The 16,982-nt window shown below is 44.6% G+C and overlaps 1 long non-coding RNA gene across 11 annotated transcripts in view; it reads right to left on the bottom strand.

The window, feature by feature from the left end:
• The window catches only part of LOC141161581 (uncharacterized), a 239,147-nt gene that overhangs the window by 94,311 nt on the left and 127,854 nt on the right, over positions 1 to 16,982 (bottom strand). For 10 of the 11 annotated variants that reach the window (XR_012250652.1, XR_012250644.1, XR_012250654.1 and 7 more), the window contains 2 exons: positions 13,542 to 13,632; positions 9,955 to 10,035 (listed from right to left, as the gene is read on the bottom strand). This is a non-coding gene — a long non-coding RNA (uncharacterized lncRNA). The remainder of the gene's footprint in view (positions 1 to 9,954; positions 10,036 to 13,541; positions 13,633 to 16,982) is intronic. The other variant, XR_012250650.1, reaches the window with a different exon arrangement.

Raw genomic sequence — 16,982 nt, 5'->3', positions numbered from 1 at the left:
ATAGAACGACAACTGGGAGACACAACAACCTACCGACCCCTACCGGATGACCCCACGCTGTGTTTAAATACACTAATCCAGACCACGGTCCAGAAATACCAAACAGCGGGTGTTATAGACTCTAAAACAAGCAAATTTCTTATTAAGAAATTTCCTATTACCCCAGTCTTTTACGTTCTGCCCAAGATACATAAAAATTTGGAACAACCCCCCGGCAGGCCCATAGTGGCCTCCACCGATTCATTACTATCACTACTCTCAATTTTCCTAGAGAAATTTCTCACACCTTTGACCCAGCATAGTCCATCCTATCTGTTGGACACAGGTGCCTTCCTGGAAGGCTTAAGAGACATCGGACAAGTTCCCTCCAATGCCATCCTAGTCTACTTCGACGTAAAGGACCTATACACATCCATACCCCATGATCAAGGCATCACCACGGTCCAACAATTACTGTCACAATCTGGTACAGACTCCAGGATATCTAGTCTCTGCATAGACCTCCTCAACTTAGTTCTCACCAGAAATATTTTCCTATTTCAAGATGCCTTCTACCTCCAGGTGAGAGGAACCGCCATGGGATCAAATGTGGCCCCCCCATACGCAAACTGCTACATGGCAGCCTTTGAAAGTGATGTCGTCTATCCATACCCACTCTTTCAAAGATATTCCATCATGTGGAAGAGATATATAAATGACATCTTTTGCGTATGGGCCGGGACACAAGAGTCCTTAGTTGAATTCTTTTTGGGCCTTAACACAGCCTGGCCTGACCTCAATTTCACTATGACCAGCGATCTTCATCAGGTCAGTTTCCTGGACACTATGGTATTGAAAGACCAACAAGGCACTTTATCCACAGATCTGTTCTCCAAACCAACCGATCGCAACAGTTTGTTGTACTTTACCAGTAACCACCCCAGGGCCATGAAAAATTCCATCCCCAAGTCCCAATTTAAAAGAGTGGACAGAATTGTAACTGATGAACGGCTTAAAAGGATGAGACTCCGGGAAATGAGAGACAAGTTTCTAGAGAGAGGTTACCCCACTTCCGTCCTGGACCAGAAGCACATAACGCCCGCCCGCCAACGCACCCCTACTAGGGATCGTATCCCCTTTGTACACACGTACCATCCATATGCTTATGTACTCCACAAAGCTATCAGGAAACATTGGAACATACTAGGCACAGGTTACCCAGACATTCCATCCTTCCAAATGCCATTTCTACCCTGTTTCAAACGACCAACTAACCTGAGGGACTCTTTAGTACGTGCAGACATCGGAGGGGCAAACCCAGGCCCAAGGCAGAGATTTTTACAGAATCCCAGGACAGGGACATTCCCCTGCCTGCAATGCAGGCAATGCAACAATGTCATACGGGGCGATACCATCCAACATCCACAATCTGGGAAGAGATATAAAATACACAATTTCTTCACCTGTGAGACATCATTTGTCGTTTATCTGATCAAGTGCCCGTGTGGCCTTGTATACGTCGGTGAGACCACCCAACCAATTAAGGACAGAATTTCCAAGCATAAATCCACCATCCATTGCAAAAATTCATTATTACCTATCCCGTTCCATTTCATCACACAAGGACATCAGATCTCACAATTGAAATTCCAGGTATTGGAACAGGTATTACTGCCACGGAGAGGTGGCGATCATGTACGCCTGCTCAAACAGAGGGAGGCATACTGGATACACGGACTACAGTCCCTTGCCCCCAGGGGTCTCAACAGGGACTATGACTTGGCCTCCTTCATCTGATGGATATTCACCTCGAATGAATTAAGTGCTTGAACCGGTGGTCAGTTCACACAACATGATGGGATCTATCTGTATTGATATGTATTTATAAGCTAATTAACAACATTACAAGTCGTGATTATTATCCCATGGTTATGATTGGTCTTAACTATTCATTTTATATTGCAGATAAAATTTATAACGATATTATGTTATGTTGGACACCATCCATGGACTGATCACTGATCCACCACAAAAGAATGGACTACACAGCCCTGGATGCACTTTCCTAGTTCACCACCATGCACTTCTATTCACGTGACATGATGACTGATGACCACCATGACAGTAACCGCCCCCTCTGACTGTGGAACGCACACCTCTATGTATGGAGAAACACTTCCTAAACTGTGGAACGCATAGGACTTCCTGTTTCCGCGCGTGTCATATCCAGATGACGTCACATACGGTGAAGTCACATCCGGTCTCTCGGAACGCACTTGTCTGTACGTGAAACGCATAGGACTTCCTGTCTCCACGGATGACATATCCGGTGACGTCACATCTGGTGACGTCACATCCGATTTCACGGAACGCACGCTACTCTGCTGACACGCAGAGCTGCGTTGCACCACTCACTACCATGAGCCCATTAGCCAATCACCATCCCCCCCTGCGCCTTTAAATAGTACCATGGACTACCATACTGTGTCACCTCACACTAACCAGCGGTGGACACCGCGTTTGGACACTAGGACCTCCCTTACAGATGAACAGGTAGGCACCATTTTGATAAACTGACAGCACCCTAGCATATTTGGGGTTTTTGGCACCTTACCTAATGACCTACTTCTACAGGATTGACACATGCTCCCAGAGGCAACTGCCCATTCTCCCCATACACCTGACTCCAAACAACTTGGTATGTTCCTTGTTACTGAAGCCTCCTATTATGTGTACTGAATTCATTCTAAAAGTGACACTGATTTTTTATTTTTTATTTTTAGTATTTTCTTTATCTAAAATCCTTTGTTCTGTCTAACCTTACACTTATATTCTGTAATTTGATTGTTATCTTATTTTTGGTTGTAGACCACACTGATGAAGGCCGCAGATTAAGGCCGAAACGTCTGTTTTGTTTGGACTGTAATAAATTTTACATCTATTTTTCACATATTGAGTGCCGAGGTTATTTTGCACCATCCTGCCCCATGTCATCTCCCATTCTGCCCCCATGTCATCTCACATTCTGCCCCTATGTCATCTCCCATTCTGCCCCAAGTCATCTCCCATTCGGCCCCCATGTCATCTCCCGTTCGGCCCCAATGACATCTCCCATTCGGCCCCAATGACATCTCCCATTCGGCCCCCAATGACATCTCCCATTCGGCCCCAATGACATCTCCCATTCGGCCCCCATGTCATCTTCTATTCTGCCCCCATGTCATCTCCCATTCTGCCCCCATGTCATCTCCCATTCGGCCCCAATGACATCTCCCATTCTGCCCCCATGTCATCTCCCATTCTGCCCCCATGTCATCTCCCATTCGGCCCCCATGTCATCTCCCATTCGGCCCCAATAACATCTCCCATTCTGTCCCATGTCATCTCCCATTCTGTCCCCATGTCATCTCCCATTCTGCCCCCATGTCATCTCCCATTCGGCCCCCATGTCATCTCCCATTCGGCCCCAATAACATCTCCCATTCTGCCCCCATGTCATCTCCCATTCTGCCTCCATGTCATCTCCCATTCTGCCCCCATGTCATCTCCCATTCGGCCCCCATGTCATCTCCCATTCGGCCCCAATAACATCTCCCATTCTGTCCCAATGTCATCTCCCATTCTGTCTCAATTTCATCTCCCATTCTGTCCCCATAGTGCGGCTTTACAAAAAAAAGGAAAAAAAAAAGTTTCTATTAATTTTCTGTCCGGCCACTTAGTTAGATAGGGGTCGGGTAAGATAGTGTATGTATGTACATAGGGATACTGAATATAGAACTTATCAGATACTAGCACGGTGAAGGCAGTTAGTGAAGATATAGATATATTTGATATGTAATAGTGTGGTAGGACGACTCGCTCGGCCACTTCCGGAAGTAGACTCAGGAACCCGGGTTTTCTTTGCAGGCTTTATTAACAGCATAAAGCTCTGCACTCCAGCAAAATAAATACAGCCTTACTTGGCTAAACAACAAAACAAAAGATAAACTGTAGCACAGTCCATATACGTGTGTGCGGGTCGTCTACACAGGTTATGTCCAGCCTTCAGCTCCTCCTGAGCTATGGCTGTCCAGTCTGGAGACCTCGCCTCTCCAAACACAACTCAAAGGAAAAAACACAGGACAGAATATTTAAATGATGCTCAGCCACAGCCGGAGGTATCGGGAATGACGTCCCTCCCATCACTGTCATTCCCCTGAAACCACGAACTTTAAGTGAGTTAACCCATCAGCATATAACATGCTGGCAGAAAGTCCACTGGTTTCAGTTCACACAGGCCAGCAACCTGTGCGACACATACCTCCCCTTATATACCATACCAGTGACTCAGTCACAGTGGATAGCAGCTAGCTATATACAGTAAAGGCCCCGTCACACTTATCGACGCTGCAACGATCCCGACAACGATACGACCTGTCAGGGATCGTTGCTGCGTCGCTATGTAGTCGCTGGTGAGCTGTCAAACAGGCAGGCTCACCAACAATCAGGGGAGCAGCGATATCGTGGAAAGAATCTTTCCACGATGTCCTGCTCCCGGTTACGAGCCTGCTGAGCGTTTTAAACCGATGTATCGGTCGTGGCTATAGGAGAGCCCGAGACACTCCTAGGGATCATCTTATCCACCCCTCTATGGTGCCCAAGCATGGGACATCGGAGAGGATCCGCTACATATCCACATTCAATCACGAGTGGGGAGCTATGCGGCGGATTCTCTCTCGACATTGGGGTATACTTAACACGGAGCCCTCCCTGCGGGTGCGGATAGGTGATTTCCCACTTATGACACCACGACGCTCTGAAACGTTGGGGGACATTTTGGTTGCGAGCCACTATGTCCCCTTCCGGCCTAATCCATTTGGATCCCCTGGTCCCACGGTGGGCTCATTCCCATGTGGCCATTGTGTTGCTTGTGCCAATGTCCTTCGTTGTACATCATTCCCCAACTCTGATGGCTCCCGCCAATTTGACATCTGCCATTTTATCTCCTGTGGCACCACACACGTGGTTTACCTTGCCACATGTGGGTGCCAATTGATATACATTGGCTTAAAAACTAGGGAGCTTGGAATCAGAGTTCGGGAACATGTTCGGGACATTGGCGCAGCACGAACAGCCACTGATCCCCGGGAGCTGAAGACACTACCACGGCATTTCAAGGCCGCTCATAACTGTGATTCCCGCTCACTTAAAGTGCGGGGGATTGATAAAGTGTGCCTTGGCTCCCGGAGTGGGAATGCTAAACGCCTCCTGGCACAAAAGGAGGCGCGATGGATCATCACTCTTGACACCCTGGCACCACGGGGTCTGAATGAAAATCTAGGCTTCTCACCTTTTCTATGACATCTAACGGTGTTGCTCTGCGCCTCAGTTGAACTATTATTCCCTTTATTATCTATCTGATATTCTTGGAGGGTTACATCCAACCCTGACTCAGGGACAGTTGATCTCTCCCTGTATCATATATAATCCAATATTCTTGGTATTGAATCTCTGCTCTCCTGTAGCCCCTGCTCTGTATATTTGTAGTGGCGGGACGAGCTCCTGTGGTCTGCTCATTTTAATATTTACTTTTAACATTCTTGATTTTAACTTTTCTTTTTTCTCATATTCCCTCTATTTAGTGTTTTTCCATTTGTGGTCCCTATACCGGCTCTGATGTTTCCATCTTGTTGAAACCCCTTCCGCTCTCTATAGAACAAAAAGAAAATGAATGGCTGACTGACTCCTACGGACTCTGCCCCCTCGGCTGCTCACTCCCTGACTTGGAATTTAAATTCCTAGTCCTTGTACTTAACTATATGTATTTGGATGCCTGTTATTGTTTTAGATGTATGCACACTGATTATAATCTAGGAGACATGTACTCCCGTGTGATGTGATCGTACATAAAATATGGACTTGGATCTACGGTGGAAGCTGGATGCAGCCCTCTGGGCAGGCGGCGCACATGCACGGGGCTACTCACCCTCCTGCGATCCCGCGAGTCTGTCTCCATGGTGCCGGCGCTGCTCCGGACGTTGTCTGTTTGGCACTTCTGGGGCTGCGCAGTTGTCATGACGGACGCGGCGGGGAACGGGATGTTGTGACGGTCCCCGCGCATGCGCCGTATACGTCTTCCGGTTGGCGGCCATCTTCTTCCTGTCACATGATCGGACATGTGACCAATCGAGCGGTATATTTAAAAAAAGTCGCCGGTGCTTTGAATTGCGACGCCTCTTGACAAAGCCAATCCCGCGAAACGCGCGTCGAGGCTTGCAGGTACCACACTTGCTCGCTCCTGCCCTGTTCGCCCACCCCCTCCACTCCTTCCTACCTCTCCCTCCCCCTTGCTGAGCAATCGTTGGTGACTATATCGGTGAGTCACTGATATCTGACAATACATATACTTTGGATATTTCTAAAGGTTTTATGCCTGACACCTTTTTGAACTGTCTTTATGTTTACATATATATTATCCATGTTGTCGTCGGTTCTTATAATCATTTACTGATTGCTCTTACTCGAATCTACTTCCTTACTATATATATATATATATATATATATATAGGACTTTTTGGTACTGTGTCTTGTGAGTACCTACATATTTGCAGCTTATATTTCGGTTATTTATTATTACGGGTATTCCCTATTCTTCGCTGCAGTGTGACCATGGCCATTCTTTTATCTATCTCTGTATACTAATTTGTTCCGCAACCTGCACGTATTTGGAATATGCACTTTTTAATGTGATTTTTCTATTTTCAATAAAGTTTTTTCTATATATGCCTTGTGCTCAGTGTTCTCCAGTGTTCGTCACATCACATCTGTAGATTTCTTTTTTTATTACTTTTATTTTATTGTGGAGCCTCCTCTCCCCTATATATACAATTATATATATTTATATTCCACTGTACATGAGCTGTATTTATAGTTCCTTTAAAATAAAATCTGATTAATGGAGTAATAAAAAAACCAGAGGATCACTGAGGCATCACTTCACCTCTATTCTGCAGACCTTCCTCTCACCTCCAGCATACTACTGGGCCTCAGCTGTATTTATAGTCCATAAAATGAGAATTTTTGAACTTATGGAGAGAGACATTTTTTTGACTCATCACAAGAGAATGGAGCGGCCCCTGCTAATATAATGAGCCGCCCCTGCTGAACACCCTCCTGCTATAGAAAGCCCAGCTACAGTGGAGATTTAGGAGATTTACCCTGAAAAGGTTGCTTCTGTCCCTTGTCCCAAAAGCTCATTTGCATATGTCACTGATGGAGCGCTGTGATTGGCTGACACAGTAGCTTAGCAGTGAGCATGCGCAGAGGCATCTATTGGCAAGCAAAGCTTTCAATCTGCGCATGCGCTGCCCACTGTGTACAGAGGACCAGTGCGGGAGCGTGCACAAGAAGGGGCTGTGTTATGTTCTGCTACCAGAGCTAAGGAAAGAGAGGAGATCTGTCCCTACGATAGAACTCAGCTGAATCCCTACGATGTAACAGGGAACCTAATCCTGCGATCAGACCTGCTAAAGTCCTAAGCTAGTCTGTACGGAGACCTATAGATGTGGGGAAGGAATCCCTACAAGTACTAAGGACTGGGAGGAATATGGGACACCTCCTAACAGAAATAGTAGCAGACAGACGAACAAACAAAATATATAGAACATAGAGGTCCGTAGACCAAGCAAACTAACAGAGTTAGATACAGAGCACAGGCTAGCTAGAAAGTAGTTATACAATGAAGTCCAGCAAAGCCAGAAGGGCGGAGCAGGATTAAATAGGCCAACAAGGTCATGTGACCAGCAAAGGAAAAAACCTAAGAGCAAGGTTCTAACAGGCTGTCATCACCGCACACAGGCGCGCACTGGATTGCTCCCAGAAGATTTTGTTTTAGCCAATTTTTATTTATTTTTTCTTTAAGGGAATGTGTCACATACAGTTTTTAAAAATGATCAATAATATCACATACAAGGGAGAAATACAGTCACACCATAACCAACCCACGTATTACCTGTCACGACACAGCTGTCGGGTGATATGGGAACAGGGGCTCCTACCCTGTCCCTAAAACTAGGGGGCGCACTAGCTCGGAAGAAATACATTCACACCATAACCAGACCACATGATACCATCACATCATGACCGAATAATACCACATACAAGAGACAAATACCATCACACCATGATCACACCACATATTACCACCACATAGTGACTGAATACTACACTGTGTTCCAAATTGTTATGCAAATAATATTTTCTCAGATTTTCCCAAATTACCTATATGAATTGCAGTCATTGTAATTTTCCAGTCAAATAACTATTAGAGTACAATTGAAAGGTTTTTGTACAAACTGCCTATGATAACAGTATATTTTTAAAAAAATAAAAAACTCAAACTGCACTCAAAATGCATGTTCCAAATTATTATGCACAGCAGAGTTTTCAACCTTTTCATTTTAATAAAGAACAAAAAAATGGTCATTTTTTTAAATTATAAGTATTAGCAGGTTATTACATACTGAAATCAAACAGTTTTCAACTCAAAACTTTATTCTAGGTGATGTTACATTTGCACATAGGACCGCTTGTTCGAAAGGAGCTTCTGAACTCTCTCGTCCATTGAATTTGTCAGGTTTTGGATGGTTTCTGCTTCAATTGTTTTGCATGAGGACAGAATACCCTCCCAGAGCTGTTGGCTTAGATGTGAACTGCCTCCCGCCATCATAGACACCCCTTTTGATGATGCTTCAGAGGTTCTCAATGGGGTTGAGGTCAGGGGAGCATGGGTGCCACACCATAAGTTTGTCCCCTTTTATGCCCATAGCAGCCAGAGATGCAGATGTGTTATGTGCAGCATGAGACGGGGCATTATCATGCATGAAAATGATCTTGCTGCGGAATGCACGGTTCTTCTTCTTGAACCATGGAAGGAAGTGCTGTTTGAGAAACTCAACATACATTATGGAGTTCATCTTTACCCCTTCAGGGATCCTAAAAGGGCCGACAATCTCTCTCCCCATGATTCCAGCCCAAAACATTACTCCACCTCCTCCTTGTTAGCGCCGTAGCCGTGTTTGCATGGGGTGTCCATCAACCAGCCATCCTCCACTCCATCCATCTGGACCATCGAGATCATTTCATGCATGATAATGCCCCGTCTCATGCTGCACATAACACATCTGCATCTCTGGCTGCTATGGGCATAAAAGGGGACAAACTTATGGTGTGGCACCCATGCTCCCCTGACCTCAACCCCATTGAGAACCTCTGGAGCAACATCAAAAGGAGTGTCTATGATGGCGGGAGGCAGTTCACATCTAAGCAACAGCTCTGGGAGGGTATTCTGTCCTCATGAAAACAATTGAAGCATAAACCATCCAAAACCTGACAAATTCAATGGATGAGAGAGTTCAGAAGCTCCTTTCGAACATGCGGTCCTATGTGCAAATGTAACATCACCTAGAATAAAGTTTTGAGTTGAAAACTGTTTGATTTCAGTTTGTAATAACCTGCTAATGCATAGAATTTCAAAAATGACCATTTTTGTGTTCTTGATTAAAATGAAAAGGTTGAAAACTCTGCTGTGCATAATAATTTGGAACATGCATTTTGAGTGCAGTTTGACTTTTTTATTTTTTTAAAAATATACTGTTATCATAGGCAATTTGTACAAAAACCTTACAGTTGTACTCTAATAGTTATTTGACTGGAAAATTACGACTGCAATTCATATAGGTAATTTGGGAAAATCGGAGAAAATATTATTTGCATAATAATTTGGAACACAGTGTAGAATACTGATCATTAATAAAAAAAAATCCACAATACTAATATTACCATAAGCGCCATTTTACACAGGAGCTCTGTATATACTATACAGTGTATAGTGTAACTGTACAGGTAAGACAGCGTTTACCAGTGACATTATACACAGGAGCCCTGTATGTAGTATATAGTGTATAGTGTAAGAATACAGGTAACACCCTAACTCACCGGTGACATCTCAAGTTGAAGTCCCTCATCTTCGCTTTTCTTCTTTATCCAGCACAGACCGCCATCATTTCTTCCTTATTTCTGCAAAAAATAACATAGTTATCTAGAGCAGTTTCCAGAGCACAATCCCCAATTTTTCCCCAACTTCTACACTACACCAGATGAAGAAAAAAAAGGGACATAGTGTTGCCCTGCACAGTAACAGGACAACCCCCTCACTGAAAACAGTATCCTCAAAAATAAAATACATCACAGCAGTAATAATATCCATAATTAACCCCTACAGTAATAATTTCCCCCAACATGGTCCCATATGTACTCCATTCTGGACCCTTCATGTCTTCATCCTGTCCTCATATGTTCTCCCATCCTGGTCCCATGTGACTTCATCTTGCCCCCATTTGTCTCCATTCTGCCCCCATTTGTCTCCATTCTGACCATGTGTCTACATTCTGCCCCATGTCATCTCCCATTATGCCCCCATGCCATCTCCATTCTGCCCAATGTCAGTTCCCATTCTGCCTCATGTCTACATTCTGCTCCAATGTCTCTCCATTCTGACCCCATTGTCATCTACCATTCTGCCCCATGTCATTTCCCATTCTGCCCTCATGTCTCTCCATTCTTCCACCATGTGCCTTCATTTTGCTTCTATGTCATCTCCCATACTGCCCACGTGTCTCCATTCTGCACCGTGTCTCCATTCTGCCCCATATCATCTCCCATTTTGCCCCCAATGTCTCTATTCTGCCCCCATGTCATCTCCCATTCTGCCCCCATGTCTCCATTCTAAACCCAAGTCATCTCCCATTCTGCCCCGTATGTCTCCATCCTGCCCCCAATGTCTCCATTCTGCCCCATGTCATCTCCCATTTTGCCTCCATGTCTCCATTCTGCCCCCATGTCATCTCCCATTCTACCCCCATAGTCTCTATTTTATCCTGTCTCTCCATTCTGCCCCGTGTGTCTCCATTCTGCCCGCAATGTCTCCATTCTGTCCCCAATGTCTCCATTTTGCCTCTATATCATCTCCCATTCTGCCCCCATAGTCTCTATTTTATCCTGTCTCTCCATTCTGCCCTTATTTCATCTCCAAATCTGCCCCCAATGTCATCTCCCATTCTGCCCCCAAGTCATCTCCCATTCGGCCCCAATGACATCTCCCATTCGGCCCCAATGACATCTGCCATTCAGCCTTCATGTCATCTCCCATTCGGCCCCCGTGTCATCTCCCATTCGGCCCCCATGTCATCTCCCATTCAGCCCCTATGTCATCTCCCATTCGGCCCCCATGTCATCTCCAATTCTGCCCCCATGTCTCCATTCTGCCCCCCATGTCAACTCCCATTCTGCCCCCATGTCATCTCCCATTCTGCCCCCATGTCATCTCCCATTCTGACCCATGTCATCACCCATTCTGTCCCCATGTCATCTCCCATTCTGTCTCAATGGCATCTCCCATTCTGCTCCATGTCATCTCCCATTCTGTCCCATTGTCATCTCCCATTCTGTCCCAATGACATCTCCCATTCTGTCCCAATGTCATCTCCCATTCTGTCCCAATGGCATCTCCCATTCTGTCCCAATGGCATCTCCCATTCGGTCTCAATGTCATCTCCCATTCTGCCCCCATGTTGTGCCTTTACAAAAAAAGGGGAAAAAAAAGTTACTATTAATTTTCTGGCCGGCCATTTAGTTAGATAGGGGTCGGGTAAGATAGTGTATGTATGTACATAGGGATACTGAATATAGAACTTATCAGAAACTAGCATGGTGAAGGCAGTTAGTGAAGATATAGATATATTTGATATTTAATAGATAGCAGCTAGCTATATAAGTTGATAAAAGATAATGAACAGCTTGATAGGTGATACATTGGTAGATATATAGATATGCACCGAATGATAAATGGATCTATCTATCTATCTATCCATTATCTATCAAATTCAAATTAGCTTTATTGGCCGGACTAAATTCACATTAATTTTGCCAAAGCAAGTGTACAATAGGAAATAGGGACTGTAGGAACAATGGATGGGGGCACATCTAGGGTGGGGGCTATGGAGGTCCATGGCATATCATAGTTCTTTCCTCTATCTACCCATTATCAATCTATCTGAGGCGTCACATCAAATCTGTAGATTTCTTTTTTTATTACTTTTATTTTATTGTGGAGACCTCCTCTCCCCTATATATATATATATAATTATATATATTTATATTCCACTGTACATGAGCTGTATTTATAGTTCCTTTAAAATAAAATCAGATTAATGGAGTCATAAAAAAACCAGAGGATCACTGAGGTGTCACTTCACCTCTATTGTGCAGACCTTCCTCTCACCTCCAGCATACTACTGGGCCTCAGCTGTATTTATAGTCCATAAAATGAGAATTTTTGAACTTAGGGAGAGAGACATTTTTTTGACTCATCACAAGAGAATGGAGCGGCCCCTGCTAATATAATGAGCCGCCCCTGCTGAACACCCTCCTGCTATAGAAAGCCCAGCTACAGTGGAGATTTAGGAGATTTACCCTGAAAAGACGTTGCTTCTGTCCCTTCTCCCAAAAGCTCATTTGCATATGTCACTGATGGAGCGCTGTGATTGGCTGACACAGTAGCTTAGCAGTTAGCATGCGCAGAGGCATCTATTGGCAAGCAAAGCTTTCAATCTGTGCATGCGCCGCCCACTGTGTACAGAGGACCAGTGCGTGAGCGTGCACAAGAAGGGACTGTCATCACCACACACAGGCGCGCACTGGATTGCTCCCAGCATATTTGTTATTGACATTCAGGGCTGCCACCAGGAATTTCAGGGCCCCATACTGGCAAAATGTTCGGGCCCCCTTGAGACTACCCCCAGGATGCACCTTAGCTCCGCCTGCACTCCAGCTCCACCTCCACCCCTCAACCTTCCACAGCCCCACCGTCCACTCTTGGAAAAACTCCACTTCTGCACCATGTCCTCACCAATCACACATTAACAGTTCCCATTGAACACAATATCACATACATAGTCAGAAGCTTTTGTTTTGGCCAAAGGATTTTTTAAAGCCGCCACCATGAAACGGAGACTCTTCTGGCCGGACCCTACTCTACTCTAACCTATTAAACATTTGATAAATTGACCAATTCTCTTTTTAGGTAAATTTTTATTTATTTTTCTTTAAGGGAATGTGTCACATAAAGTTTTTAAAATGATCAATAATATCATATACAAGGGAGAAATACAGTCACACCATAACCAGACCACATGATACCATCACATAGTGACCGAATAATACCATGTACAAGAAATATCTACCGCCACACCATGACCAGAACACACAGTGACTGAATACTACAATAATGATCATTAATAAAAAAACACAATACTAATATTACCATAAGCGCCATTTTACACAGGAGCTCTGTATATACTATACAGTGTATAGTGTAACTGTGCAGGTAAGATAGATGATTACCAGTGACATAATACACAGAAGCTTTTTATATAGTGTCAGTGTACAGGTAATACAGTGATCAGCAGTGACATTATACACAGGAGCTCTGTATGTAGTGTATAGTGTAAGTGTACAGGTAACACCTTGACTCACTGGTGACGTCTCTAGGTGAAGTCCTTCATCTTCGCTTTTCTTCTTTATCCAGCACAGACCGCCATAATTTCTTCCTTGTTTCTGAAGAAAATAACATAGTTATCTAGAGCAGTTTCCAGAGCACATTTTCCAATTTTCCCCCAACTTCTACACTACACCAGATGAAGGAAGAAAAGGGACATAGTGTCGCCCTGCACAGTAACAGGACAGCCCCCTCACAGAAAACAGTATGATTAAAAATAAAATACATCACAGCAGTAATAATATCCATAATTAACCCCTAGAGTAATAATATCCCCCAACATGGTCCCATATGTACTTCATTCTGGACCCTTCATGTCTTCATCCTGTCCTCATATGTTCTCCCATCCTGGCCCCATGTGACTTCATCTTGCCCCCATTTGTCTCCAGTCTGTCCCCATTTGTCTCCATTCTGACCATGTGTCTACATTCTGCCCCATGTCATCTCCCATTCTGCCCAATGTCAGTTCTCATTCTGCCCCATGTCTACATTCTGCCCCAATGTCTCTCCATTCTGAACCCATTGTCATCTACCATTATGCCCCATGTCATTTTCCATTCTGCCCTCATGTCTCTCCATTCTTCCTCCATGTGCCTTCATTTTGCTTCTGTCATCTCCCATACTGCCCACATGTGTCTCCATTCTGCCCCATATCATCTCCCATTTTGCCCCCAATGTCTCTATTCTGCCCCCATGTCATCTCCCATTCTGCCCCCTCACTCCATTCTACCCCATGTCATCTCCTATTCTGCCCCCATGTTATCTCCTATTCTGCCCCCATGTCATCTCCCATTCTGCCCCCGTTATCTCCATTCTGCCCCATGTCAGTTCCCATTCTGCCCCTATGTCTACATTCTGCCCCCATTGTCATCTCCAATTCTGCTCACATGTGTCTCCATTCTGCCCCAATGTCTCCAATCTGCCTGTATGTCATCTCCCATTGTGCCCCCACTGTCTCTATTCTGCCCCACGTCATCTCCCATTCTGCCCCCAATGTCTCCATTCTGCCCCATGTCATTTCCCATTCTTCCCCTATGTCATTTCCCAAATGTCATCTCCTATTCTGCCCCATGCCATCTCCCATTCTGCCCCCAATGTCTCCATCCTGCCCCATGTCATCTCCCATTGAGCCCCCAATGACTCCATTCTGCCCCCATGTCATCTTCCATTCTGCCCCCAATGTCTCCATTCTGCCCCCATGTCATCTCCCATTCTGCCCCCAATGTCTCCATTCTGCCCCCATGTCATCTCCCATTCTGTCCCCATAGTGCGGCTTTACAAAAAAAAGTTAAAAAAAAAGTTTCTATTCATTTTCTGGCCGGCTACTTAGTTAGATATATATAAAAAGAAAGCGCAGCAGCACTCCATTATGGCCAAGATACATAAAGACAATAAAAGCGTTTGATCTAAACTGTATTATTACTCACTAAGCTTTACTTACAAAAAATGGAGGTTCTTAGCGCATAAATTGGCCTATTCATGTGTGCCCATCAACCGCTGCAAGGTGACCTCCCATCTGATGGGTACTACTCTGCCAAATGCCTCTCTTGGGCTATAAGCCTACATGGACAAAACATGTCACTTCTGGGCTAAAACACCTACAATTTAAATGGGCTGGTAGAATAGAATATACATCACCTGCTGGTTAAATGGGAGGAGAGCAAGGTCAAACAGGAGGCAGTTACAACCTCCTATAGTAATATGTAATAAGAAAACTGACCAGCAAATCCTAATGTGAACAGGTGCTAGCTGCAGAAACTGCACAATACATATAGAAAGAAAGCGCAGCAGCACTCCATTAGTTAGATAGGGGTCGGGTAAAATAGTGTATGTATGTACATAGGGATACTGAATATAGAACTTATCAGAAACTAGCATGGTGAAGGCAGTTAGTGAAGATATAGACATATTTGATATTTAATAGTGTGGTAGGACGACTCGCTCGGCCACTTCCGGAAGTAGACTCAGGAACCCGGGTTTTCTTTGCAGGCTTTATTAACAGCATAAAGCTCTGCACTCCAGCAAAATAAATACAGCCTTACTTGGCTAAACAACAAAACAAAAGATAAACTGTAGCACAGTCCATATACGTGTGTGCGGGTCGTCTACACAGGTTATGTCCAGCCTTCAGCTCCTCCTGAGCTATGGCTGTCCAGTCTGGAGACCTCGCCTCTCCAAACACAACTCAAAGGAAAAAACACAGGACAGAACATTTAAATGATGCTCAGCCACAGCCGGAGGTATCGGGAATGACGTCCCTCCCATCACTGTCATTCCCCTGAAACCACGAACTTTAAGTGAGTTAACCCATCAGCATATAACATGCTGGCAGAAAGTCCACTGGTTTCAGTTCACACAGGCCAGCAACCTGTGCGACACATACCTCCCCTTATATACCATACCAGTGACTGTCACAATGGATAGCAGCTAGCTATATACAGTAAGTTGATAAAAGATAATGAACAGCTTGATAGGTGATACATTGGTAGATATATAGATATGCACCGAATGATAAATGGATCTATCTATCTATCCATTATCTATCAAATTCAAATTAGCTTTATTGGCCGGACTAAATTCACATTCATTTTGCCAAAGCAAGTGTACAATAGGAAATAGGGACTGTAGGAACAATGGATGGGGGGCACATCTAGGGTGGGGGCTATGGAGGTCCATGGCATATCATAGTTCTTTCCTCTATCTACCCATTATCTACCTATCTGAGGTGTCACATCACATCTGTAGATTTCTTTTTTTATTACTTTTATTTTATTGTGGAGACCTCCTCTCCCCTATATATATAATTATATATATTTATATTCCACTGTACATGAGCTGTATTTATAGTTCCTTTAAAATAAAATCAGATTAATGGAGTCATAAAAAAACCGGAGGATCACTGAGGCGTCACTTCACCTCTATTGTGCAGACCTTCCTCTCACCTCCAGCATACTACTGGGCCTCAGCTGTATTTATAGTCCATAAAATGAGAATTTTTGAACTTAGGGAGAGAGACATTTTTTTGACTCATCACAAGAGAATGGAGCGGCCCCTGCTAATATAATGAGCCGCCCCTGCTGAACACCCTCCTGCTATAGAAAGCCCAGCTACAGTGGAGATTTAGGAGATTTACCCTGAAAAGACGTTGCTTCTGTCCCTTCTCCCAAAAGCTCATTTGCATATGTCACTGATGGAGCGCTGTGATTGGCTGACACAGTAGCTTAGCAGTTAGCATGCGCAGAGGCATCTATTGGCAAGCAAAGCTTTCAATCTGTGCATGCGCCGCCCACTGTGTACAGAGGACCAGTGCGTGAGCGTGCACAAGAAGGGACTGTCATCACCGCACACAGGCGCGCACTGGATTGCTCCCAGCATATTTGTTATTGACATTCAGGGCTGCCACCAGGAA

Source organism: Phyllobates terribilis, unplaced genomic scaffold, assembly GCF_046119375.1.
Source record: "Phyllobates terribilis strain yellow unplaced genomic scaffold, ASM4611937v1 Scaffold_9__5_contigs__length_417890890, whole genome shotgun sequence".
NCBI lineage: Eukaryota > Metazoa > Chordata > Amphibia > Anura > Dendrobatidae > Phyllobates > Phyllobates terribilis.
Note: the sequence above shows the minus strand (reverse complement) of the source record. Positions and strands in the feature narration are given on the sequence as shown.